Raw genomic sequence first — 23,630 nt, 5'->3', positions numbered from 1 at the left:
CAGATCAGAACAGTGGCTGGCCTTTTTTGAACGACAATTCAGTCGGAGGTCTTTTAGAGCAGAAGAACCAATGTGGTCTCTTCCCCGTACGGTTTCATGCCACCTGGTCCATCTGACCTGAGGCAAAGTGAGAGTTTCTGGTCCGAAGGACCAATCTGTCAAAGGAAAAACAACTTCAAAAAGATCAACACACGGCAGGTTCAGGTTAAGGCAATTTAATCTTGCAGCAAGGAGACAAAAACGTGCTAATACAAAGTTTGTCTAACTAAAATCAGGAAGTGAAGCCATTCTTATTGTTAGAAAAATGTGTATTTGAATATATGTGAAATGCTAGTTTAAAAACAAAGTAGTATGTAATGCATTTTATTATATTAATCATATAACAGAAAGGATAAATTCATGTGTAAATGCAAGTAGTTTTGAAACTGCAGTGTGGCTTGTAGCAAATTGACCTCTGACCCTGGCAGTTGCTAGCTTAGCAAGTTTTAATGTTTATGCTTTTCACAAGTGATTATCTGCTGGGTCAGGAAATTAAATATGTGAAATGATGAAATCTTCTGCTCTTTCCTGCTGGGATGATTTGGCCTTGTATATGTGTTACTAAGATAGCATGCAGCTGGTGGGAAAGTGTTAGTGAACAAAGATGTGTATTAGAAGATTGAATCTGCTATTGTATTCGAACTGATGTGAAACCTTGAAGAAGTAACTTTACAGAAAGACATTATGTCTGACCAGGTGGATAGCAAGGCCGTATTGTTACCAGAGGAAAACTTTTTTAAAATATACAGCATCAGCAGTTTTTATGACTAGAGGACTGTAAGCTAAAGTGATGTAGATGCCCTGTGACATACCACGTCAGTAAGGTGGGCACAGCTTGAATGTAAAGACTATATAAAATTGTGTGCTTCCTGTTTCATGTTAGACAAAATTCTGTACTTGTACGTTTTTTGCCTCCTGGTGTACACTAGTAAACATTTGAACCTGAACCTCCTGTGTATTGAATTCTTGATTTTATTTAACAGTTTGGTCCTTCGAGCCGGAAATCCCTCGGACAGCTGCAGATCAGAGTCTACCGGTGGTCGAACACTGCGCAGGAGAAGTTACCGAAACGGTTCTTCTTGGGTGAAAAGACCTCCGACTGAATTGTCGTTTAAAGAGGCTGGCCACTTTCTGATCTGTGGCCGAAGAGCGGATCCTGGACAGCTCAATACCGGAGGCACAGGTAGGAAGATTTTGCCTTTTTTCTGTTTTAGATCAGGGACTAGGTTACAGTATACTGTTGTCAAGATTTGTTATGCAGATCAGGGACAAAAGGAATTACTGTATATTTGGTCATAGATCAGGGTAACAGAATAAGGTAGGCAGTTATTCTAGATAAAATGTGAAAAGGAACTGAACTTTTGATATCACGTGATAAGAAGGGTTACGTAACATTTTCTTTTAACATGGGAAATCAGTGCACTAAAACATCGCGAGATCCGCCCCTAACCGAAGACGCAAAATACATGCAATCACAACGTTCCGATAACGTTAGGTATTATACGAAATGGGTTAAAAAATATGAATTTGATGGTAAACTAGATAAAACTTCACTAGTTAAACTCCTTAAGCAACTTAAATCCGATGCGGGAGGTCAGGCAAAAAAGCAACGTCAATTAGGTATTCCTCAGGCACACAGGTGGATTAAGGAAGCAAATCATAGAGAACAGAAGATTAAAAATTCGAAAACATTATTTTTAGACAAAGAAGATAATAACTTAGTAATAGCAACAGCTCCTCCTCCTCCCTTGCCCCCTCCTTTACCATTTTCAGAATTTGAAGCGAGTGGACAGGCTGGTCCGTCTCCGCGTTATCCTGAAGTCTCAGCAAGACCACAACCGTTTGTTAGAGATCCTATTGAAACTAGGTCCCGGACACGTAAAATACATAGGGACGCAGAATCATATCAAATAGAAAGAAACCTACAGGACGAGAGTGAGGAAGAAATATGCCCACTTATAGAGGTTCCAAATCCTCAGGCAGGACAGGAAGGGCAGGACCCAACACTCTTGGTATATAGACCATGGACACCGGAGGATATCCGGAAAGCTACTGAGGGAATCCCCCATCCGAAAGTTAATTTTACGAAATTTTTAGAAGATTTACAAGCATGAGGTTGAGTTACCACTTGAATGGGGCAGAAGTAGAAAAAGTAGTAAGACAAATTATAGGTCCAGATTGGCACATGATTTGTGGCACCTGGAATCCTCGTAATGCAGAGCTCAAACCACTCCAACATAGTGACGCAGAGTTAGACAACAGAGTGAAAGGTCTTACAGACCGAATCTCTGAGAAATGGAAACCTAGAGCAGACTGGACTTGCATTAATCAATGCATACAACAGGAAAATGAGACAATAGATGGATACTATGCTAGATTATTGGAATGTTTTAATAACCATAGCAGTATGACGGTTCCTTAAAACCAAACGAATGATTCCCCGTATGAACAACAATTAAAAAATGCATTTCTAAAAGGTTGCATTGCACCTATTAGTAGCTTCATTACGAAGCACATGATAGACCATCGAACAGGGAGGCTACAAGCCTTACTCGAATACGCTAGGCATGCTGAGAGACATTTTAATAGTAAAAAGAAAAAGAAGGCGCAAGTCTTCACTGCTGAAGACGGAGCTGAAGTATTTGTGTTACAGTCAGGTAAAAAGGGAAAGAAAAATGCCCAGGGAAATAAACAGTCTGACAAACGGTCAGAAGATTTTGAAGAGAGGAAAAAGAGAGGTGAATGCTTCAAGTGTGGGAAAAAGGGACATCTAACAAGGGATTGAAAGCAGAACAAAAAGGTAATTACAGAAGATAAGGGAGATGAGGACTGACTATATGATAGTGAAGATACATCATGCAAAAGTCAGAAATCATCAGGAAAAGTTAATAAACAGAAAACAAATATAAATGTGATAGAAGGAATAGAGGAAGTGCAAGTAGATATGGAGGATGAAGAAAGTGAAATTTTGGATTTAGCATTATTGAGCCTAGAGCTCTACTTAGCACATACGAAACCAGAAGTTACACTTCTGGTGGAGGGAAGGGAAGTCAAATTCCTGTGTGACTCAGGAGTGTCACGGACCCTGATACACCCCTCCAAGTTACCAGAACATTCCGAATCACCTGGTTATATACTGGTAAAAGCCGCAAACGGACAACTATACAGGGAACCACTTTCCCATGATATAGCAATAACTGACCCTGTTTCAGGTATGACCCAAAGAAGTAAGATTGTTGTTTCTGCAAAGTGTCCAGTGAACCTATTGGGCAGGGACCTTATGCAGATATTTGGCATAGCAGTAGTTCCAACTGTACAAGGTATGGAGGCGCAGAGACAAATGGATACGTTTGTAGTGCGATCGGAGGGTGAAACTTTTTACTGGTACAGCCAGGACCTAGTCACGACTGGTCCAGGGGCAGTAACCGCAGAACTGATGAACATAGCCATCAGTAAAACCCCCCCCTCGACACGGATCAACAGCATTTGTTACACTGTACTCTATACTACTGTACTACACCAGGACCTGATAGAGAGTATGAGCAGGAATTGTTTAGAAATCGTGCAACTAGATTGGTTTTACGTACTTTGTACTGGGATACTGAGGGGAACAGTGTAGTTAGCTGTTCATTACCTCAAGAATTCCTTGCATTATATAGATCAAATCGATTACCACATGTCAGCTTGACAAAGAATAAAAATGTAAAATGGGCAGTCTTAGGAGAAAAGGTAACAAGGTGGGAGAAACAGACTGACTTAGAACTGTCAGAACAAGGGATACAGAAACAAAAACTGAATTGGTTGACAACAGCTGTTCACTTGCAATCTAGCGAGGACAGCTGATTAGCATTTTTATTAGAAGAAGAAGAAAAAGCCTTATGTGAAATTCCAACGACTCTTTGGTCAACAGGAAAGTCAGATGTAGGACTTATTCGAACAGCAGGACCAGTTATAATTACACCAAAATCAGCATTTTGACCACAGAAAAGACAATATCCTTTGAGAAAAGATGCAGAAATAGGAATCAAGCCTATAATAGCAGCATTACTCAAAGAAGGAGTACTGGTAGAATCTCCTGATTCACCATGTAACACACCCCTATTTCCTGTTAAGAAAGCAAACGGGGAATGGCGGATGGTTCAAGATTTACAAGCTGTGAATAATGCAGTAATACCTAGAGCACCTACGGTGCCAGACCCACATACTTTGTTAAACGATTTAAAACTGCAACAGAAGTATTTCTCTGTGGTAGATATCAGCAATGCTTTCTTTTCGATACCTATACATCCTGATAGTCAATATTGGTTTGCATTTACATTTCAGGGGAAAAGGTATACCTATACTCGACTACCACAGGGATATTGTGAGAGCCCAACAATATTTGCACAAGAAATGGCTAGCAACCTAGCAGGGTTTTCCCCACCGGGAGGTAGTCAGATTCTACTTTACGTAGATGACATCTTGCTAGCAACCCCCACCCAGCAACAATGCAGGGAGGATACTGTAGCGTTATTGAAGTTTTTAGCGGCACAAGGGCACAAAGTAAACAAAAGTAAGTTACAACTGTGGAAAAAACAAGTTAGATACCTAGGATATGTGATATCCAATGAAGGCAGAATATTAGACGAGGAAAGAAAAACAGCGATTTTGCAAGCACCCAAACCAGCAACCAAGAAGGAAATGATGTCCTTCTCGGGTACAACTAATTTCTGTCGGAGCTGGATACCGAATTATGCTTTGGAATCTGCTCCACTGACTGACTTGATATATAAGACACCAATGGCAGCACAAGATATTTTACAATGGACACCTGAAGCAGAAACGGCTTTCTGCAGGTTGAAGCAGTTGATAGCATCTTCATTAGTTTTAGAACTCCCAAATTATCACAAACGATTCTTTCAAACCGTAGATTGCAAGCAAGGATATATGACGTCAGTACTGACGCAACAACATGGGGATAAGCAACGCCCCATAGCCTATTATTCATCGCAGTTAGACCCAGTGGCACGATCTTTGCCTCACTGTGTACAGGCAGTAGTTGCAGCTGCAATGGCAGTACAGGCTTCAGCCTCAGTGGTGTTATTCCACCCTCTCACATTGAGAGTGCCTCATGCAGTCGCAATAATTTTACTGCAAGAAAAAGTAGCTTATCTCTCTACTGCTAGACATCTTTCATGTATGACTATACTGCTGAGACAACCTCATATGACAATTGAATGATGCATGACATTAAATCCATCAACATTACTCCCAACTCCTGCGGATGGCACACCGCACAGCTGCCTGCAGGAAATTGAACAATTAGCCTTGCCTAGACAAGACCTTACAGATATGCCCTTGGATAATGCCGAGGTGACATATTACATGGACGGCTCATGCAGAAGGGGCCCTACAGGAAAGAATCTAGTGGGGTATGCAGTAGTTACAGACACTGAAATTCTAGAAGCCCAATCCTTACCACATAACTTGTCTGCACAAGCAGCAGAATTGATAGCTTTGACACGGGCATGTACTTTAGCAAAAGAAAAGTGTGTAAACATATATACTGATAGTCAGTATGCTTTTTCTACAGTACATGTATTTGCGCAACAATGGAAAAATAGAGGAATGATAACATCTAATGGAAAACCTATTAATCATGCGCAATTTATTTTGGAATTATTAGAATCTATTCAGTTACCTACCAAAGTAGCTATTTATAAATGTGTAGCTCATACAAAACAACAGGATAAGATTTCGAAAGGCAATGCACGAGCTGATGCAGCTGCAAAGCAAGCAGCCTCAGACTCAGAAACTTTACTTTTGAATGAGGAATTACAACCCTCTGAGATTTTAGATTTAGACATGTTAAAGACAATGCAGACACTTACTACAAAAGCGGAAAAACAGAAATGGGAAAAACAAGGTGCAATTCTTGAAAATGGGCTGTACATTTCCAAAGAGAAAAAACTGATATTGCCATCTAATTTATTTAGATATGCAGCTTTGTTGAGCCATGGGCAGTGCCATGTCTCAACAGGGGGGATGGTACAGTTAGTAAACCGAATATTCCAAACATATGGATTTACAAACTATACAAAAAAATTTTGTGCAGCTTGTCATACTTGTAACAAGCATCATGCACAAGGGGCATTTAAACCTAAGCAAGGAAGTTTTCCTATACCACCGTATCCGTTCCATACTATTTGTATGGATTTCATAGAATTGAATAAGTGTGAAGGGAAGAAATACTGTTTAGTCATCGTAGATATGTTTTCTAAATGGGTAGAAGCTTTTCCAACCAAAAATCTAGATGCAGCAACAGTGGCGAAAGCCCTGATAAAAGAAGTAATCCCTAGATTTGGCATTCCGGAAAGGATTTATAGTGACAACGGCACACATTTTGTGAACCAGTCAATCCAGCAACTTGGGAGATTTTTTGGTATCTCCTTAAAGAACCATTGCGCCTACCACCCATAGTTAGCAGGACTGGCGGAAAGGTACAATGGTACCCTCAAGAATAAACTTAGGAAGTTAGTTGAAGAAACCCAAAAGAATTGGATACACTGTCTGCCTTTAGCACTGCTGAGTATGAGAACGGTTCCAAATGTGAAGGGTTTGACTCCCTTTGAAATGATTTTTGGGAGAGCATATGTGCCTCAGTGGAAAGCTCTCATGCCCACAGAACAAGAGGCTGACAGTTCATTAGCTAGTTATATGAGGAAACTGTTAACAAATAAATCTGTTTTGCAGTTTAACTCTTTTTCAGATAAGGAACAGACCAGACTGGTGGAAGCAGTTTTGGCCCCCAGGACGTGGGTTTGGCTGAAAGTGACGAAAAGGAAGAATTGGGCGAGTCCAAAGTGGGAAGGGCCGTACCAGGTACTGTTGGCAATGCCTACTGCAGTCAGAGTGGCTGAGAGGACGTCCTGGGTTCATATGACACACTGCAAACCGGTAAAGAACTTTCAACTTGATAAAAACTTTGTGACTGATATACAACAGGACCAAGATGGCCAAAAACAAAGCGAATAGAAATTTAGATCAACCCCAAAGATGTTGCATAATCATTTTGTTGAGTATACATTTATTGACTGTAATTATGACAATTTTCCTCTTGTTGTGGTTTATCCTGCACTCAAACACACAAGTGAAAGTGGGAAGGCGTGACAAAACGTCTATAGACTGGCATCCAAATTTTAACACATACCTAGCCATGAAGTGTGTATATGCAGAGACTATGAACATTTCAAATTGCTGGGTTTGTACAGCTATACCAACAGCATATGGAGGACTGATAATGTCCGCTGTCCCTTTGGGGATAAATGAGACTTGGGAAAATTTACTCTTTGATACAGGAACTGTGAGATCACAGGACAAAATAGCTTTATTTTTACCTGTCACACAAAAAGGAATTGTATGTTTTTACAAAAATGATACTCTCCAGGTGGGCTGGAGCAATTGTAATATAACCATATCTTACCGGTGTTATATTAAGAATAGTAATGGCAATATTCTTTGCAATACTAATTATGACTCATATTTGAACTCACTGAAAACAACCATGAATGACATTCGCAAGAATCCTGTTTTGTTTAAACAATTGTCAGTTATAGATCAGAAAATGCTTCATGCAGGGTTAATGCATATTAGTACTAAAGTTGAAAACTTGTTATTTTATTTGTGGGGAAAAAGGCATATAAATGGTTACCTGAGAATTGGTCCGGCAGTTGTTTTTTGGGTTATCTGGTTCCGGCAATAAGACATACTGCATAATTACCTTTGGGTAAGATACGAAACATGAGAGAAGTAGCTCGGAAACCTGGAGGTCCAGTCGAGAAACCTGTAAATCCAGTTGGACGGATCGAAGCCGGCTGGAAGGACCATAATAATGTGAAAGACAAAAGTAAATTGACTCTCATGGACTGGAGTGACAGTGTTATATCTTGGGCAGGAATATTCCCAGCATATGGAGCAGTCAAATCAATCTGGGAGCTGAGGAAGTTGTCGAAACTTCTCGAAGTAATGAGTAATGCAACTTTCTCTGCCCTAGAACTGGTGACTGATGAACTGAATACAATGAGAACTGTTGTCTTACAAAATCGAATGGCTCTTGACTTCAGCCTAGCGGTGAGAGGTGGTACGTGCGCGCTTATCAAAGAAGAATGCTGTGCGTACATACCAGACAATAGGCATGAAATTAACAACCACCTAGAAGTAATTCAGCAAGTATCAGCCATGACTGAACCAGGCCCAAACCCACTGACGGACTTTTTCCAGAATCTATTCGGAGGGTGGGGTTCCATCCTAATGAATATTCTGATTGCCATTTGTGTGGGTATACTCCTAATAGGAGCATGTGTTTGCTGTGGAATTCCCTGTATGAAAAGACTAATCAAAGATTTTATTGATGTATCTGTTACTGAAACTTTGTACCAAGATATTGAGATTGAAAAATTGATCTCAGATGACATTTTTTCTGAAGTATAGATCAAATGACTCACTTAGCTGAAAATCCTTAGTGGAAGAGGTTGGGAGATGAAATGACACTACGCATACTTCAAAATAGAAGAAAAAGTATTAATAGGAGGGAAAATGTTAGAAAAATGTGTATTTGAATATATGTGAAATGCTAGTTACAAAGTAGTATGTAATTCATTTTATTCTATTAATCATATAACAGAAAGGATAAATTCATGTGTAAATGCAAGTAGTTTTGAAACTGCAGTGTGGCTTGTAGCAAATTGACCTCTGACCCTGGCAGTTGCTAGCTTAGCAAGTTTTAATGTTTATGCTTTTCACAAGTGATTATCTGCTGGGTCAGGAAATTAAATATGTGAAATAATGAAATCTTCTGCTCTTTCCTGCTGGGATGATTTAGCCTTGTATATGTGTTACTAAGATAGCATGCAGCTGGTGGGAAAGTGTTACAGTGAACAAAGATGTGTATTAGAAGATTGAATCTGCTATTGTATTCGAACTGATGTGAAACCTTGAAGAAGTAACTTTACAGAAAGACATTATGCCTGACCAGGTGGATAGCAAGGCCGTATTGTTACCAGAGGAAAACTTTTTTAAAATATACAGCATCAGCAGTTTTTATGAATAGAGGACTGTAAGCTAAAGTGATGTAGATGCCCTGTGACATACCACGTCAGTAAGGTGGGCACAGCTTGAATGTAAAGACTATATAAAATTGTGTGCTTCCTGTTTCATGTTAGACAACATTCTGTACTTGTACATTTTTTGCCTCCTGGTGTACACTAGTAAACATTTGAACCTGAACCTCCTGTGTATTGAATTCTTGATTTTATTTAACACTTATACATTTCTTACAAGACATTGCCTACTAAGCTGACGTAATAAATCAAAAGTTCTTACAATATTATTTCATAGCAGCTGTTTGTCCATGATTTTCTGCTGGCACTATCAAGTTTATAAAAAACTTCCTAAGAAAAACAATGTGGCCTTGGAGACCACTGGTTAGATACAACTTCTCATTATGCAATGTTACCATTCAAGGTACTATGGCTAATTTGAGCACAAAGCAAGTACAGATTATAGTTCATTTCTTCAGCCAGTCTTTGTTCAACTGTATCTATCTTTTCTGCAGCTGTGCATGTTCTCATAACATGAACAGAGCTGATTGTTCAAGTTCAATAACATTATAGAAAACAGTATTGTTCTATTCATTATTTTCCTGACCTAGCAGATAATCACCTGCTTCTCAGTAAATTTCCAAAAGGCATAAACATGAATTTTGCTGTGCTAGCAAATACTAGATCAGAGAGCATCTTGCAGTTTCAGAAAGCATCTTGTAGTTTCATACAAAACTAAGCTGTGCATAAAATAGAATGAAATGTGTTAATCCTTTTAGCTTCTAATAAGCACTAAACATATACATTAATACATATTTTTCTGACAGAAACAAAATGTGGGTCTACCATATTTGTAAATATTGCACACGGAGCTGTGTCTGGGACTTGCACTGTGTCCTGCATACTTGGTAGTTATGTACAGCAGTCCATAGACAACGTTGTAACTTGAGTTGGAATCTGCACTCTGGGGCTTAGTGCAGAGGTGCTATAAACCTGGATTGCATACCTAGTGCAGATTGTCATGCCATGGTATACGACCAGTTATTTTTCTGAAATTATAATAATCCACCCCAAAAAGCAATTAATATCAATAATTCCTGAGCAGAAAAGCACTATTTTGTTTTATTTTTGATGATTGTAAAATTATTCTTCTTAAAATGTTTTGTAATAATTTAGAACTTTCCTCCCTGGACCTCCACTGAAAATGGGCTTCTACCCAGTCAGACTTTCCCAGTAATCAAATGACACTAACTAAATAAATGAATAAATAAATACTAGTTTATTAGACACAAGAGTCACACAGAGTAAATGCTTTCATTCTTGGTAGCATCCTCCATCATGAGGATGAAGGCTTTTAATAAACTATTCCTTCTGTACTGTGGAAGTGCTGGTGCACTTTTTTTCTCCTTTTTCTTCTTCTTGGATTTTATTATTTGATATTCACACTCTACCCTTTTGGGCTTCTACTTGTATTTTTTTCATTTTTGTTTTGATTTTTCTAAAACTACAGCCACTCTCACATACAGCCATACCTGTCTCACCTCTGCTGCTAACCACATGTGCTACTGCTGAAGGTTGCCTGGATTTCAGAATGATCTTATTAAATCATGCTAATGAATAGTTGAGACTTCAGGTCTAATATACTCTATTTACACCTGTGATGCACAAAAACATCAGCTCATAGGTTCATAGGTTAGTGCAGAACTAACTGACCCTGCACATCATTTAAGCCTAGCAAATTATCCCATTTTATGCTTAAAATAATCCTATACAGATGTAGTTTACATTCATCTAATCCTTTCCAAGATCTATGGTTGTATTTATCTATTACTCTAGTAATAGGTTCATAGGTTCATAGGTGTGTACTAGGCTAATGGCACTGGAACCTTTACAAGACTAGCCCATAGGATTACCCTGGCATTGTGCCACCCGACCTTAAATCCCAGTGCCTCTGTCGAGTAGAGCAACTGGAGTGATTCCCATGGTGAATTTCCTATTTCCCATCCACTCATCAAGATTTCTCTTGAAGAGGGCCAATGAGGTGCTCCACTTGACATGTATGGGAAGTCTATTCCATAGCATGGGCAGTCTCTGGTTTATGAACCTGTCCCTCCAGCTTGTTCTGTTGATTGTGGTAATGAAGTTGAGGTCTCTTGAGCGTGTAGTGTGGAGGCATTGGGATTTCTTTAGATGTAGCATTTCTAACAGAGCTGGGTTAGCTATAGCTTTGTAAGTCAAGCAGAGATCGCCTATAAGTAGGCGATATGTGACAGAGAATAGGACAAGTGTTTAAGTCCTAGGATCCTCTGTCTGAGGTACTTTTGTGGCCTCACCATTTGTTACAGGTGTCTAGTGATGTACATGCCAAATGGGGCAGTGTACTCAATGACTGGCCTAATGAGGGAAGAGTAGAGGGAGACAATGACCTCTTTCTTCCTGGATGCAAAACCCTTAGTAATGAGATGTGCCACATAGAAGGACTTTCTGACCACAGTGGCAATGTGGTGGTCAAAAGAGAAGTTGCTGTCAACCTGTTTTCCCAGATCTCTTATAACACCTTCTGTGTTCAGTGGACTACCATCGGTGTGGTAATTAATGGGAACCAGGTTTTTCCCAAAGGGGAAGACGAGACATTTTTTAGCATTGAGCTTAAGGCCATGATTCTGACACCAGTCATTAGTCTCAGTGAGGCCTTTCTGTAGGATGTCAGCATCACTTGGGGAGTTAATAATAACTCCCAACTTGCAATTGTCTGCAAACTTTGTCAGCCAGAGTCCCCTCATGTTGGCCTGAACTACAGAGAAGTAGATACCAAACAGGAGAGGACTGAGGACTGAACCCTGTAGGACTCCACTCGTGACTGGTCAGCAGTCTGACTTGGAGTCAACTACTTTTACACTGTGGGTTCTATATGTGAGCCAATTTGCAACCCACCTAGTGATAAAGGGGTTGATGCCCAGCTTAGTCAGTTTTTCTATGATTCCTGAGTGCGGAACAGTATCAAAGGCCTTGGCCAGATCAAGGTAGGCTGTATGAACCACCTTGCCTTCATCCACAGCACTGGTGACTGACTCAGAGAAGCCAACCAAGTTAAGCAGGCATGATCTACCCTTCACAAAACCAAACTGTGTGGGATCCAGAGTTTGGAGATTTCCTATATCCTTGTTTATTAGGTCCATGATGATGCGTTCTATAGCTTTGCATGTCAGACTCGTCAGGCTAATGAGGCGATAGTTCCTAGGGTCTGTAGTGGCTCCTCCTTTGTGGAGAGGGATGACTGTAGCAGTGCACCATTTAGTAGGGACAAAGCCTGAGATGCGGCTGTGATTGAACAGGGCACACAGGTGAGGTGCCAGTTCACTCTGTAGTTCATGTAGAATACAGCCAGGGATATTGTCATGTCCCATAGAAGCTGTATTCTTGGCCTTGGACAGTGCTGTTTTAACCTGTGCAGCAGTAATACTGGGTGCCTGGCAAGCTACTGGTATTGTGATTGGTCCTTTGGTAGGGAGGAGAGGGGTAAAGTTGGTACTGAATCTGTCAGCCAGTATATTGGCAATATCTGTTGGCTCAGTATAGGAGGTACCATTGTGCAGTAGCTCAGAACAAATCTGGGTATTGCCATGGAGATTCTTTACATAAGTATAGAAGGCCTTGTGGTTTTCTTTACTATCTGCTGCAATTCTGTTTTCATAGCTAGCTTTAGAGGATTTGATGAGGGATCTCAGCTTTTTGTTGAGACTGATAAGGGAGTGTTTCCAGTCTTGGGACTTCACCTTATTCCTCATCGGTTTCCTCCTTCTGTTGAAGAGTTTGCTTATGGCAGGGGACCACCAGATTGGCTTCCTTTATTTGGAGAAGAGCATCTTGGTTCTATTGGGTATGGTGAGATCCATGCATTTGTGTATGTATTCATACAGTGCATTGGTGTATGATTTGGCAATCATGCAACTATTCATTATTTGTATGGGTGCCGTGAAATTAGCCACCTCTGTTTTTAGGAGCCCAAAGTTAGCTTTGAAGAAGTTTTTCATGGTGGTTACCTTTGCGGGGGTGGGGGAGTGGGAGGGATGTGGATTTCCAAGGTCATTAGTTTGTGGTCAGATCTAACCAGGGAGGAGCTGACTATTGGTGTAGAGCAATGGTCGCCCATGTTAGTAATGACCAGGTCAAGGATATTGCTACCTCTAGTGGGGGTAGGAGCGAGCTGGTCTAGGGTATTGGAATTAATGAATTCCAGGAAATGTTGGGCAAGTGTATTGTTACATGAGTAGTTTTCCCAGTTAATGGAAGGGTAGTTGAAGTCACCCAGTATGGAAGTGTTAGGTTGGACCCTAATATTCTCCAGGGTGCTTAGGAACATGGAGTGTGAATCTTGGGACATGGTTGGGGACCTATAGCAGGCTATGGCCTGAATTGCTGTCTTACCCAATGTTAGCTGCACATGAAGTATCTCTGATGCATTATGTTGGGCCACCAGTCTGGAGGTGTGTGCATCCTTTATGAATATGAAAACACCACCATCTGTGTGGAGCTTCGGTCCAAGTTCTGGGGCCGAAAGGTGTGGAATGAGTTATAGCCTGGTATTGCAGGGTGCTTTCTGCTGCCTTGAGCCAGGTCTCTGCACAAATGTCGATGTTGTCCATTGTAAGGAGTACTTCGAGTGAGTGCATTTTGAGATTTAGACTTCTAGCGTTGAGCAGCATGAGCCTCAGATTGCATTTGTTTGTAACTGTTACGGTGGTAATTTGTTGTTTGGAACACTGTCTAAAAAAGGCAGATTAGGGTGGTAAGAGCCTTGGCCAGTATCTGGAAGCCCAGGGGTGACAGATGCAAGACATCTCTGGCAAAGCATCGAGGTCTGTCAATCATTTCATCCCAGGCAGACAGATGCTGGATCCCCTTAGAATGACACCAGAAACTTAGCAAGTTGCTGAAATCAATAATTTTCTGCTTGTACTGTGGTATCATTCTGGGTGATGGTAGGATGCTGCTTAGGGCTACATTTGTACCCACCTGGGATACATAATCTGAGACCTCCTCCATGCCTCTTTTCATGTAGTCCAGGGAGGTATGCCTCAGGTTATTCACACCCACATGTACAATGACAGAGTCATATTTGTACCTGTTGTTGAGGGACCTGAGTGCATGCGTTATGTGGTGGATCCTGGCACCTGATAGGCAGCTGAATGTTACCTTCTCCTTAGTCAACCTAGTGAGTGGGACATCAGTGTGCCTCACTATCGACTCACCTATGACTAGTGTGTTGGGCATGCTGTTTTGCCTTAGGGGTTTTGGTTGAGTGGCACACTGTTTAGGAGAGTTATGTGTCTAGTTATTACTAGATCAAAACATAAATATTTGGAGGGACCCATGCATTGGGATAAAGCATTTAGGAGTTGTCTCTTTCTATTATTAGTACTGGGGGGGTGTGCTATTGTAAATTTCTTACTCCCATCCATTGATCAAATGATGGTTTAATGTGGTTATTGATTAGCTTTGTTTTATATGAATAGGGAGTCTGTTTCAGAGCAAAGATATGTTTTGCAAGATATACCTGCCCCTCCAAACTATTCTGGTTATGTTTCAGAAGAGGTGTAGGTCCTTGAATTGAGTATATGTGATACCAATTGGTAAGTCCATCAGTAATGAGTCACAGGATGCCTTGCATGCTAGACACAGGTCACCTCTTATCGGTCTGTAAAAGACTGAATATAGTGATAGGACTTTGAGGCAGTACATGTTTTTTAGGCCTTGTATCCTTTTAATAAGGTAGCTCTGCGGGTGGTTCAATTGTTGCTGTGTCTGGGCAGATATAGGCCAAAAGCGGCCTCATACTCAATGAATGGCCTAATGAGGGCTAAGTAAAGGGGGCAGTGGCATACCTGGATCTGGAAGCAATCCTCTTGTTTGTGAGCTAAGTAATATAGAATGACTTCTTTACCACAGTTAACCTATGCTGATCAAATGTTGGATGATTGCCCACATAAGTTCCCAAATTCCAAACTACCACACCACTGTAGTCCACCAAGAAGGACCTGACATCATGGATATGCACTTTCTAATTTCTCTGTCATCAGTCTTGTGGATATGGGCATCTGGCTATGGGTAAGCAATCCTCTCATGTTCACACTCAGTCAAATAATTCTTAGAAAAACTGTTACAGTGTGTGAGAGATATAATTATATAGTGTCACTGAAGGCAGTACATTCATATATCTATTTATTATTTATTTTATTTACTGACATTTGTTGAATGGGAAAGTCCACTGGGTCAAAAACCCATTTTCAATGGAGGCCTGGAAGAAAAGCTGCATTTACAAATCCAAGAAATACTTAAGACTGAATTATATTTACAGAAGTATCCAAAAGTTTTTTACATACATTTTCAATGATTAGAAATACATCAAGTATAAAGTTTCATACACTTCTACAGCATATACAATTTTCTATAGATTAGTAACATAGAGTGCAAAGGTCTACATAATCTAGTTAGGGTTATAGAAGTGGCACTCAGAATATGGAGAGAGACAGTAGATACCTTCTTATTAAAAATGCTGATACATGTCAACACAATGGCCCATTATGGCCTGATTTTGATATTACAAGAGAACAAATGCCAGAAAAATATAAAATGAGATCATATTCACAGGGAGAGGTTTTCTTGACAGTGGTAGGTTTCCTACTACTTTGTGTTAGAAATAGTTTAAGGTGGTTTATGGTTTTGTACGCAGGGGCACATTGGCTTGCTGAGGAACTGATTTTTTTAAAGTGAGTATGCATTTTTTAAAGAATACAATTGTGTAATTGTAGGGTGTTCCATAGTTTAGAAACAGAGTGTGAGTACAGGCTTTGTCCAGCCCTTCTATTTGGTTTGGAAACATTTAGGAGTTGTTTGTTTGTGGACCGAAGATTTCTGGTGGGGGTGTAGAATTGTAGGACAGAATGGAGAGAAGGGCAATTATTTGGGTTGTATATTCATTTATAAGCTAGCGTTAGTTGGATGTAATGAAAGAAGTAGGGGATTTCAAGCCATTTCAGTTCCTTAATAGCTTGAATGTGGTGAGTTTGGTATGATAGTCCAGTGGCGAATTTTGCCATTTTATAATAGCATGATTGTATTTGTTGCTTAGCAATATATGCAGGTTAGTAAAAATGGGGGAACCATAGAGAAGGGATGGCAGAAGGAGGGGATTTGCCAGTTTTATTTTTGTGGGTTTATCCATGTATATCTTCTGTCTGTAGAGTTTGCCTAGTTTAAAGTATGTTTTTATTGTGTTTAGAATATGTTGCTCAAAAAATAGTTTATCATCAATAGTAATGCCTAGTAATTTTGCTGAGTTGACTACTTCAGTTTCAGTCCTATTATGGGAGTAAATGTTAAAGTCATGTACACGTGGTTTTGATGAAAACAATAGTAGTTTGGATTTTCTGGGATTTAGAAGTTGTACTTCATTTAGCCAAATTTCTATGTTTGTAAAGGCCTTTTACACTATTTTTTGGAGGTCGAAGTTATTGGAGGAGGATATGATAGTAGAATCATCAGCATATTGGGTAAGTGAACTTTGAAGGGAGACAGAGTGAAGATCATTTATAAATACATTGAAAAGCAAAGGTCTCAGAACAGATCCTTGTGTGATGCCTGTTTTATTGACTATGTATCCAGATTGTTTGTTTTGCCATTTAACCAATGGATGTTATTCAGGTAGTTAGAGAATCAGGTAAGGGTATGTTAGGAGTATCCTAAAGTTGTAAGTTGCTGAATCAGTTTAGTAGGTGATACTGTGTCGAATGCTTTGGGTAGGTCTAGTAAAAGTACTGATGTTAGTAGACCAGTGTCCAAAGCCTTGTTCACAGCATCAATAAAGGATAGTAGAGCTGTTGTAGTACTATATAAGCACTCAAAATAATAATCAGGTTGTCAGTATTACATAAACTACACCCACCATGCATAGTACGCACCAGACACACGAACCAACATATGCTGAGACACTATGAATCAATATTTCTGAACTCCAAAGATCTCCCAGACAATTCACCTTGGGCTTCAGGCCAGTTATTTTACATTAAGAAGGTTCGTGGTCTGCACTCTTGTGGGAGGAGAGGCTGGACTCTGCCCTTCTGAGCTGGGAATTTCTGGTTAAAGGCTTATAGTGCCTGCATATTTGAACTGTTTCTTACTGAAATTGGTACACCTTGTTTGCTGTAGCATAGACTAGATCCAGGCCTGCTGAATCTAGCTTTGTTTGTATGCTTGTTGTTTGTTTGCTTGTTATTTCCCTGAAATGCTAATTCCACCTAAAACGCGGCTTTTCAGTGCTTATGCGGATCCCTAGTGATATCTGCATTGCTTACTGTACTTATTTCCTTGTTTCACTTGAAAGAAAGTTACTGTTTGTCATTTTTGCATTTAAGTTACCTGTAACACATTGCATTTAAGTTATCTGGCACTTGCCCACTAAAGCAATTATATAAGTCAGCACTAAAAAATTAAAAGCACTACACCCTTACACCCTTGAGTACCTTGTTCCCCATTAGCCCTTTTTTTTTTCAATTATAAAGGAATTCCCAATACTATTCTAGCATGTCCAAAGGTCAGTTGTCAATCTCCTCTCCGGTCCAGCTGGTGAATCTGGGAATCTTGAGGCAATGTTACAACTGCCTCATGTATACAGACAACCCTCTCCTCCTCCCAACAAATTCCAACACATGTGAGAGATGCAACCATATAGCCATACTGGAGGCTAAGCTCTCTCAACTCAGTACTGATGTAACCAGTCAGGAGGAGAAGGAAACCACACTCACTACAATTCCAGTCTCACATAGACATACCATGACAGCAAACCAAACACATAAACACACAAAAACATACTCGGAGGCTCTAAATAAAAATCTGCCTAAGCAGCAGAGACCTCCAAAGCAGACACCCAAGCAACCGCTACCCCAAAACAAAACACGTACAACACATAGCTCACAAAGCCAGTGTGCCGAACAGTCACAGCCCTTAAGGCTAAACAACACACCTGATACACTTGTAATAGGTGACTCTATCATCAGGCACACTAATGTCTCGCTCACCAGGCTGAACAAGGAGAAGGTCACGGTGAGCTGCCTGTCGGGCGCTAGGATCCGCCACATAACACAAGCACTCAGGTCACTCCAAGGCAAGTACAAATATGACTCAGTCATTGTCTATGCTGGTGTGAATGACCTGAGACGTACCTCCCTGGACTACATGAAAAGAGAAATAGAGGAGCTCTCTGAGCATGTAGCCCAGGCCGGTATGACCCTGACCTTGAGTAGCATCTTACCCTCACCAAGAATGATTCCACAATATGAAGACAAGATGATCAATTTCAACGATTGACTTAAGTATTGGTGTCATTCAAAGGGGATCCAATGCCTGTCAGCCTGGGATGACATGCTCGAAAAGCCACGATGCTTCGCTAGAGAAGGCTTGCACCTGTCACCCCTGGGCTTTTGGATATTGGCAAAGTCTCTTGCTACCCCCATAGTGCCTTTTTTAGGCAAGGCTGAAAAGACAAACCCACCTCCATAGGTATCACAAGGGGTAAGAAACTAAGAGTAATGCTACTCAACGCCAGATGTCTAAACCTCAAGATGCATGCACTCGAAACTCTCCTTAGCATGGAGAACATCGATATCTGTGCAGTAACAGAAACCTGGTTCAAGGCTCCCGAGAGCACCCCAGCACTACCAGGTTATACCTCATACCATGCTTTTCGGCCCCAAAACTTGGACCAAACCACAAAAGGAGAGGGAGTATCAATATTCATCAAAGATACCCACACCTCCAGGTTGGTGGCACAGCACGAAGCATCAGAGACTATCCATGTGCAACTAACAGTGGGTAAAACTGCCTTCCAGTTTATAGCCTGCTACTAACCACCCTCCCAAACCCAGTAACCCCACTCGGCCTTCCTGAGAACACTGGAAAATATGAAGGTCTCTCCAAACACCATTATATTGGGCGACTTCAACTACCCAAACATAGACTGGGAGCATTACTCTAGCTCCAACACCCTAGCCCAATGGTTCCTAGAATTTATAAACTCAAATGCTATGGGACAACTTGTTACCACTCCCACAAGAGGAGAAAACTATACTGGATCTGATCATCACCAACATGGGGACTCTATGCTCCAGACCAGAAGTGTATCCCTCATTGGTAAGATCAGACCATAAATTAATCTCACTGGATATTCACATCCCGACTCCACCCCCTGCCCTGAAAACCACAGTGAAAAACTTCTCTAATGAAAACTTCACACTCCTCAAAACCGAGGTGGAATCCTTCAAAGCCCCCGGGCCTGTGGAAAATATGGCCCAAACCGCAGAATCCTTTATAAACGCATTCTATGAACACCTTCAGGAATGCATGGATCATGCAATCCCAAATAAAACCAAGTCCCAATCCTCCAAAGGCAGACGTCCTGTCTGGTGGACCCCAGCCATAAATAAACTATACAATAGAAGGAGGAAGCTACTACATGATAGAGCACAATCCCAAAAAGGGAAAGCATCTCTGATCAGTATTAGCAAAAAACTACGGGCACTCATAAAATCGTCTAAGGCCAGCTTTGAGAGAAAAATTGCACAGGACACTAAGGATAATCACAAGGCTTTCTTTAGTTATGTTAGGAACCTGGGTGGGAATTCCCAGATATGCTCAGAATTAGTCCAAAATAACAAAAAATACATCGAACCCACAGACATTGCAACATCCTAGCTGACAGGTTCAGTGCAAACTTCTCCCCCCCTCCCCACCAAAAGGGCAAATATCTATCCCAGCAGAGTGCTGCCACCTGACATCTCAGATGCTCAGGTAAGAGCTGCCCTCTCCAAAGCAAAAAACACAGCATCAATGGGACCAGACGGTGTCCCGGGCTGCATACTACATGAACTCCAAGAAGAGCTAAACCCAAACATAAAACTACTGTTCAATCTCAGCCTTACTACAGGATATGTACCCAAAGAGTGGCGTACAGCAACAGTGGTCCCTCTCCACAAAGGTGGTGCCTCAACGGATCCTGGAAACTATCGCCCCATAAGCCTGACTAGCTTGGTCTGCAAAGCTATGGAAAGGATCATCATGGACCTCATAAATAAAGATATTGGGGATCTACAGACACTGGATCCTACCGAGTTTGGCTTTGTTAAGGGCAGATCCTGCCTCTTAAAACTGGTTGATTTCTTTGAAACAGTCACTAAGGCCATTGACGAGGGGAAGGTGGTCCACACAGCCTACCTGGACCTCGCAAAAGCCTTCGATACAATACCCCACTCGGGCATTATAGATAAACTCACCAGCTTAAATTTAAACCCCTATGTCACTAGATGGGTTGCAAACTGGCTCAAGGACAGAACCCACATGGTTAGAATTGCTGGAGCCATGTCAGACTCCAAACCAGTTACAAGTGGCGTCCCACAAGACTCAGTCCTGGGACCTCTCTTGTTCGGTATATATTTCTCGGAGGTACAGGCCAACACGGATGGACTGTGGCTGACCAAGTTTGCAGATGACTGCAAACTGGGCGCCATAATCGACACTCCAGCCGACACAAGCATCCTCCAAAAGGGCCTCATAGAAACAGACAACTGGTGCCAGAGCCATGGCCTCAAGCTAAACGCCAAAAAGTGTATAGTCATCCCCTTTGGAAAAAACAAAGTGCCCACAAATTACCACATAGGTGGTACTCCATTAAGTACAGAAGAAGTAATTAGGGACCTGGGGACCCAAGTTGATAGCAATCTCTCATTTGACAACCACGTGGCCAAAGTGGTTAGAAAAACATTTTATATAGCCCACCTAATCATGAAGGGATTCACATCTAGATTAGGGGAGGTCATCGTGCCTCTTTACTCATCCCTCATCAGGCCCATAATTGAGTACAATGCCCCTTTTGGTATGTACCAGACACCTGCAGCAACTGAGCAGCATTCTACCATCTCCAGGGATGATGCCACAATACCAGCAGGTATGAGCCTAGCACTGAGCAGCATCCTAACATCTCCAAGTATAACGCTACAATACCAGCAGGTACGAGCCTAGCACTGAGCAGCATTCTACCATCTCCAAGGATGATGTCACAATACCAGCAGGTATGAGCCTAGCACTGAGCAGCATCCTACCATCTCCAAGGATGATGTCACAATACCAGCAAGTATGACCCTAGCACTGAACAGCATTTTACCATCTCCAAGGATGATGTCACAATACCAGCAGGTATGAGCCTGGCATTGAGCAGCATCATACCATCTCCGAGGATGATGTCACAATACCAGCAGATACGAGCCTGGCACTGAGCAGCACCCTACCATCTCCAAGGATGATGTCACAATACCAGCAGGTATGAGCCTAGCACAGAACAGCATTCTACCATCTCCAAGGATGATGTCACAATACCAGCAAGTATGAGCCTAACACAGGGCAGAATCCTACGATCTCCAAGGATGATGCCACAATACCAGCAGGTATGATCCTGGCAATGAGCAGCACCCTACCATCTCCAAGGATGATGTCACAATACCAGCAGGTATGAGCTTAGCACAGAACAGCATTCTACGATCTCAAAGGATGATGTCACAATACCAGCAGGTACAAGCCTGGCACTGAGCAGCATTCTATCATCTCCAAGGATAATGTCACAATACCAGCAGGTATGAGACTAGCACTGAGCAGCATCCTACCATCTCTAAGGTTGATGTCACAATACCAGCAGGTATGAGCCTAGCACTGAGCAGCATCCTACCATCTCCAAGGATGATGCCACATTACCAGCAGGTACAAGCCTAGCACTGAGCAGCATCCTACCATCTCCAAGGATGATGTCACAATACCAGCAGGTACGAGCCAGGCACTGAGCAGCATCCTACCATCTCCAAGGATGATGTCACAATACCAACAGGTATGAGCCTAGCATGGAGCAGCATTCTCCCATCTCCAAGGATGATGCCACAATACCAGTTGGTATGAGCCTGGCACTAAACAGCATTCTACCATCTCCAAGGATGATGTCACAATACCAGCAGGTACAAGGCTGGCACTGAGCAGCATCCTACCATCTCCAAGGATGATGTCACAATACCAACAGGTATGAGTCTAGCACTGAGCAACATCCTACCATCTCCAAGGATGATGCCACAATACCAACAGGTACAAGCCTAGCACTGAGCAGCATCCTACCATCTCCAAGGATGATGTCACAATACCAGCAGGTATGAGCCTAGCACTCAGCAGCATCCTACCATCAGCAAGGTTGATTACACAATACTAGCAGGTATAAGCCAAACACTGAGCAGCATCCTACCATCTCTAAGGATGATGCCACAATACCAGCAGGTACAAGCCTAGCACTGAGCAGCATCCTACTCTCTCCAAGGATGATGTCACAATACCAGCAGGTATGAGCCTGGCAGTGAGCAGCATCCTACCATCACCAAGGATGATGTCACAATACCAGCAGGTATGAGCCTGGCACTGAACAGCATCCTACCATCTCCAAAGATGATGTAGCAATACCAGCAGGTATGAGCCTGGCACTGAGCAGCATCTTACCATCTCCAAGGAAGATGCCACAATACCAGCAGCTACGAGCCTAGCACTGAGCAACATTCTACCATCTCCAAGGATGATGCCACAATGCCAGCATATATGAGCCTAGCACTGAGCAGCATTCTTCCATCTCCAAGGATGATGCCACAATACCAGCAGGTGCAAGCCTGGCACTGTGCAGCATCCTACCATCTCCAAGGATGATGCCACAATACCAGCAGGTATGAGCCTAGCACTGAGCAGCATCCTTCCATCTCCAAGGATGATGCCACAATACCAGCAGGTATGAGCCTGGCACTGAGCAGCATCTTACCATCTCCAAGGATGATGTCACAATACCAGCAGGTATGAGCCTGGCACTGAGCAGCATCCTACCATCTCCAAGGATGATGTCACAATACCAGCAGGTAAGAGTCTAGCACTGAGCAGCATCCTACCATCTCCAAGGATGATGCCACAATACCAGCAGATACGAGCCTGGCACTGAGCAGCATCCTACCATCTCCAAGGATGATGCCACAATACCAGCAGTATGAGCCTAGCACTGAGCAGCATCTTACCATCTCCAAGGATGATGTCACAATACCAGCAGGTATGAGCCTGGCACTGAGAAGCATCCTACCATCTCCAAGGATGATGTCACAATACCAGCAGGTAAGAGCCTAGCACTGAGCAGCATCCTACCATCTCCTAGGATGATGTCAAAATACCAGCAGGTATGCGCCTGGCACTAAGCAGCATCCTACCATCTCCAAGGATGATGCCACAATACCAGCAGGTATGAGCCTGGCACTGAGCAGCATCCTACCATCTCCAAGGATGACGCCATAATACCAGCAGGTATGAGCCTAGCACTGAGCAGCATTCTACCATCTCCAAGGATGATGTCACAATACCAGCAGGTATGAGCCTAGCACTGAGAAGCATCTTACCATCTCC

General features: G+C 42.0%; 1 protein-coding gene across 1 annotated transcript in view; it reads right to left on the bottom strand.

The window, feature by feature from the left end:
- The window catches only part of LOC122791027 (adenosine receptor A1-like), a 384,156-nt gene that overhangs the window by 105,297 nt on the left and 255,229 nt on the right, over positions 1–23,630 (bottom strand). The gene's annotated exons all lie outside the window — the stretch shown is intronic.

This window comes from Protopterus annectens, chromosome 16.part0, assembly GCF_019279795.1.
Source record: "Protopterus annectens isolate FY-2018-M chromosome 16.part0, PAN1.0, whole genome shotgun sequence".
In the NCBI taxonomy this organism is placed as follows: domain Eukaryota; kingdom Metazoa; phylum Chordata; order Ceratodontiformes; family Protopteridae; genus Protopterus; species Protopterus annectens.
The sequence above is the reverse complement of the archived record's forward strand: the minus strand, read 5'-3'. Positions and strand labels throughout refer to the sequence as shown.